Genomic DNA, 6,127 nt, shown 5'->3' on the forward strand with positions numbered 1-6,127 from the left:
CATGTACACACACACATACTCACACACACGTACACACACACACACACTCACACACACACACACGTACACACGCACACTCACGTACACACACACACACTCACACACACATGTACACACATATACACACACACACGTACAGACACACACATGTACACACACACGCACACACACAGACACACATACACACACACACACACTCACACACACACATACACACAGGGAACAGCAGGAGCAAGCAGGTACCTGGGACACAATGGCCCTTACTGCCCAGAAGCTGTGGCAGTGCAGTGAGTCACATGACTGCTTGTCTCCAACCCTGTCCCCAGGCCATGGAGAGCAAGGCCCAGTCCCTCAGGATCTGTTAGAGAGGCACACACAGATCTACACTCCATCGCCCCAACCATTGGTGCTCAGGATTGAAGACGTGACAACAGGGTGGTGCGGGGTCCGTGTGCCCCATCCTCACAAGGAGATAGGACAGTGACGGGAGGCACCCAGCCAACACACAGAGCCCTCAGAGGCCTCCACGCAGGCCATTGTAGAGGCAGGTCTGCTCTCCACCTTCAGCCGAGCTCACGCCCAAAGCAGGTCAATGAGCAGACCCTCGGTATGTCTGGCCTGTCCAGACACAACCGTTCCTGGGGTCCAGCTGTGGACCAACTGTGATGTAGTGAGAGGGAGAGCTGAAAGAAGATTATTGAGGGCACCTTTGTTGCATGGTGATGATGAATTGTAAAGATTTCGCACTTTTGGATGAATTTTGTGGACATGTCACTAAGACCTGACCATCCAAATCCCCTTACTGATAGCCCTTCCCTTAAACCCCAGAGACTTCCAACTCCCACCATTCCCAGACAAACATGTCTCCATGAGTCTGCATCTGCCCACCCTCATCGCAAGCCCCTGACATTTGTGTCAGGACATTCATTGCCCCTGTGCACCCCCTCAACCCATCAGGATGCCCTTAGCCGTGGACGAACCTCCTCTCACATGACCCCCATTCTCAGTTCTGTTTTACCGTATGCCCATCCCCTTGCCGATATTGTTGCCCCCTTCTAGTTGTCACCTCCACTTCACCCAGGCCCCCAGTCCTGAAAATGAAGATAACCCAGTATCATTCTGCAGTAACAGGCACCCTTACCATTCACCACTCCCTCCACAACTCCACTTGCCCCCTTAGTTTCTGCAGAAGGACCTGACCACTGGACGTGGCCCACCCCCTAGAGTGACCTGACTGGACAGCCCTGGGTGAGAAGAGGCCGGACACTTATCTAGTGGCTACATGTATCCCTGATTGTGTTAGCCCCATCCCCGCCCTGGACTGGCTGCTATAGGACTGACCACAGCACTGACCATGACTCCCTCCCCTGACTGCTGAGGTATGGTCCCATGACCACAAACATCCTCACCAGATTCCTGACTGTGGCTAATCCCCTCAACTTGTATGGGAGGCTGCCCTTGGCTTACTGTGCTGGGATTCTCTGATTGCCCAGTGTCTCCATAGTGTTCGCTGAAGAATACTCCCCTAGGACTTTGTATTATGGCTGCCTCCTTGCTGCACAGTGTGTTTGCCAAGTAAACTGCTGGCCCAGGGTGGAACTGTGAAATTGATGTAGTTCACCACGGCACAGCAAGATGAATGCTCCCTACACTGAGAATGACTGAACAGTAAGGCAAACTGCCTAATTGTATAACTTTTTTATTCACTCATGGAATGTGGCTGTCATTGACTGGGCCAGCATTTATTGCCTGTCCCTAGCTGCCCCTGAGAAGGTAGTTGTGAGTAACCTTCTAGAAATACTGCAGTCCATGTGTTGTAGGTAGACCCACAATGCCCTTAGGGAGGGAATTCACTAACTCTGCATTAATTGACATGGCTTGGCATGGATACTATGAACATGTAGATAGATAATAAGTAAGCAAGTGCTAGGAAAGTAACGGAGCAGCTCTGATGAAGCTGGGTGCCGATGTTAGAATGATAGTTGTTTGTACACTCTGCAATGCGCGTGTCTGCTTCCACAGCACAGCAGAGGTGTCATGATGGTTCTGAGGGGTTGGCAAATGTCAGATGGCAATGCCCATGGAGAGGGGTGGGTGAGCCTGGTGGTGCCTGTGGATTGTACCCTGAGATACACTTTGATTGAATACAATATGGTGGTCTTCTGAAGTCAGCAGCGAGCTAAAGTAGCCAGTTCCCTGCTCGGATTTCCATGTCAAGATTTCTTGACGTCTTGGTCATTTGATGCACTTGGTAAGACAGGAAGGTGAATATAAATGAGGTGAGTTGATTTGTTGACAAGTCATTTAACAAGCAATAATCCCTCTTAGCTATCAACTCGCCAGTGAGAAACTCAACATGCACTTGTGTAAAGCATAGAAGCTGGAGTCAGATGCTCCCGACATTGAGTTCATCCTCGCTGGAGTTCTCATGGAAACCCATGTCCCTCAGGCCCCGGTAACATTCCCCCATCGATACAGTTGTGAACCATTTAGTCTTTGTCCTCTGGCCCTTTAAAGGTTGTGTCACTGAACCACCCCTGAGGGCTCCACAGCCTCTCACTGAGAGTGGTCACATGTTGTTCAACCATCCCACTTTGTTGCTCAGGAATCATCTCAATTTTCTACCCTGTGAGGTTACCAATAAATTAGAATCTATTTACATCCTTGTAGGAAATAATTATATAGAATGATATCACACACCCAGGGAGAAGAAGGTCAATATTGTGCAGTCTATCTGGGTTACAGATAATAATATTGAATCCCACCCCGCAATATTAAGTTACTATAGGTTGAGTCTTATGTTACTTTGCCAAAATGCCAGTTGCGTCAAGCTTTCTGGAAAGATTGTCTCCATGAGGCCCAGTGAAATTTCTCACCAAACATACCTCATTAACTACCCCAATCCTACGACATCCCTCACGTCCTATTCTATTCACATTTCACCACACATCGTTCAATCTTCAAAGACTAGCATCCCTGGCAGCTGTGCCATGTTTAAAAGGCTGCTATGCACACAAGCGAGACTGGCATTCCAGAACTCTCTTGCTTGGTCAAGAACAGAATGTGCTCACATCAGAGGTGGGCAAGATTACATTACAAATTCCTGACAGATGTGGAGATCCTGCTCAAGGATGTGGTAAAAAGGAGAAGAGGAGTGTTCTTTCTCTGGAGGACAAGCTGATGAGAGCATGCCACCAGACTCTGGCAGCCTGGTCTGAGGTCACCACGAGCCATTTCAGGATGCAGCTGAACAGCCAGCAGTGCCGCAAAAAGGTCAATGACAGCCAGGGTAAGTGCTACACTTCTTTCTGCTACCTCACACTCACTTTATCTCTGCCAATGCATCATCCTCTCACCAAGGCTCATGCTCTACTACTCTCTCTGTGCCTGCAATGTTTTCCCTCATGCACTCTCACACCCATCAATCTCCAACATCATCAACATTGCCACTGGCTGTTAGAGATGAGGCACCTACTCAGCACCAGGCAGGAGAGGGCCCTGTGATATCAGCACCCACATGCATAGGAAGAAGGAGTTAAACAAGAACTTCATGAAGTGGAAAATCATGTCTGATTAATTTTTGAGAGTTTTTTGAGGAACACTCAACCAAAGTGGATAGAGGGGAACCAGTAGATGTGTTGTATTTGGATTTCCAGAAGGTGTTTGACAAGGTACCTCACATAAGGTTAAGTCATAAGAGCCCATGGTATTGAAGGTAGTATACTGATGTGGATAGAGAATTGACTTATGAGCAGGAAACAGCAAGTGGCTATAAGGGGCTTTTGTCGGTTGGTGACCTGTGACCAATAGAGTTCCACAGGAAAAGCCCAGCAGGTCTGGCAGCATCTGTGAAGGCAAAAACAGAGTTAACATTTCGGGTCTGGTAACCCTTCTTCAGAACTGATGGTGGCTGGGAAGACGTCAGTTTATATGCAGAAAAAAGGGAGAGGGATGGGATAGAGAGTAAATGATAGGATAGAGCCTAAAGAGAGAGAAGAGCAGTTGGACAGATAACCAGTTGGTAACTGCTTTGAAATTTCTGAAGAGGGGTCCTGACTCAAAACGTCAACTTTCCTGCTCCTCTGATGCTGCCTGGCCTGCTCTACACTGTGTTATCCCAGACTCCAGCATTAGCAGTTCTTACTATCTTACAGGGAGATATTGTTAGGTTAAGTAAATGGGCAAAAAGTTGGCATATGGAGTATAATGTGGAAAAATATGATGTTCATTTTGGAAGGGAGAACAAAAAAAAAATCATTAAATGGAGAGAAACTGTAGAAAGCTACAATAGAGAGGGACCTAGGGGTACTTCTGCCCCCAAAACACAGAAAGCTAGCACACAGTGCAGTGGGTAATCAGGAAGGCTGAAACAAAAACATTTGCTGGAGAAATTCAGCAAATCTAGCATCTGTGGAGAGAAAGCAGAGTGAGTTACACATTTCGAGTCCAATGATTCTTCTTCAGAACAATTAGGAGAACTAATGGAATTTTGGTCCTTATTTCAAGGGGTTTGGAGTAAAGAGTAGGAAGTCTTCCTGCAATTGTACAAGGTGTTAATGAGACCACATCTACAGTACTGTGAGCATTTTGGAAGCCTTATTTAAAAATATATATAATTGCATGGGAGGCATTTCAGAGAAGGTTAACTAGGATGATCCCCAGTATGGAGGGATTATGTTATGAGCAAAAATAAAACCAGTTGGGACATTGGAGGTTAGAAGAATGAGAGTAATCCCATTGAATGCTGAGATGATGTTTCTCCTCATGGGAGCATCTAGGATCGGAGGGCATAGTCTCAGAATAAAGGGGCACCAATTTAAGACTGAAATGAGGAGGAATTTCTTCTCTCAGAGTGTTGGAGTTTGGAACTTCTTTCCACAATGAGCTGTGGGAGCAGAGTCCTTGTGTATATTTAAGGCTGTGATACATGGATTTTTGATCAGTAGGGGCATCAAGGGTTACAGTGAAAAAGCTAGAAAGTCTACGTGAGGAATGTCGGATCAGCCCTGATCCTATTGAATGGCAGGGCAGGCTTGAGGGGCCGAACAGTCTATTCCTGCTCCTATTTCTTATGATCTTACATCAGATAGCTATGTGGGAGACAATGGCCCTTATTGCCCAGAAGCTGCAGCAATGCAGTGAGTCCCATGGCTGTTCAACTGCCTCCTTGCACATGGTTAGCAGCTGCCATTGACAGCCAGTCCCAGGCCCCTCAGGGGCTGCTGGAAGGGAGTCAGAAGCTGCATTCCATCATCCTCTGGATCGAAGGCAGGGTTTGGGGAACCTTGCATTCACTCCAGGGTCCCCTTTCTCACAACAGAACAGGGCAATGCCAGGAGGCACCCAGCTAGGAAAGAAACAGGGCCCTCAGAAATCTCCTCTGTCTGCCGCCCATGATGACAACACTCGGAAGATGAAGCTGAGGACAGTTCACTTGCCTCTGGAAAGCAGACTCTCAGCATGTCAGGAGATAGCAAGAACTGCAGATGCTGGAAGTCAGAGTCAATACAGTGTGGAGCTGGAGGAACACAGCAGGTCAGGCAGCATCAGAGGAACAGGGAAGCCAACGTCTCAGATCGGTAACATTGATCAGAACTGGGGAGGGGGAAGGGAGCTGGGAAATAAATAAAGGGATGGGGGTGGGGCTGGGGAAAGGTAAGTGGAGGTTGGTCAATGGGAAGGTGCAGCAGAGAGATAAGAAAGAAAATGAACAGGTTGTGTCAGGTCAAGGAGGTGGGGATGAGAGGGAGGGCTGGATATGGGATGAAGCCAAGGGTGGGAAGATTTTGAAACTGGTGAATTCTATGTCGAGGCCATTCGACTGTAAGCTCCTGAGGCGGAATATAAGGTGCTGTTCCTCCAGTTTCTGTGTGGCCTCATTGTGACATTAGAGGAAGCCCAAGATGGACATGTCACCAAGGGGGTGGACGGGGGAGTTGAAATGGCCTGCAACTGGTAGATGTTGTTGATTATCACGTACAGAGCGCAGACGCTCGGTGAATCGGTCACTGAGTCTACGCTTGGTCTCACCGATGTAGAGGAGACCACATTGGGAGCAACGGATGCAATATACCAGGTTAGAAGATGTACAGGTGACGTCTATCGGACTTAGAATGATTGTTTGGGG

This window comes from Rhincodon typus, chromosome 1 (assembly GCF_021869965.1).
Source record: "Rhincodon typus isolate 14 chromosome 1, sRhiTyp1.1, whole genome shotgun sequence".
Taxonomy (NCBI): Eukaryota; Metazoa; Chordata; class Chondrichthyes; order Orectolobiformes; family Rhincodontidae; genus Rhincodon; species Rhincodon typus.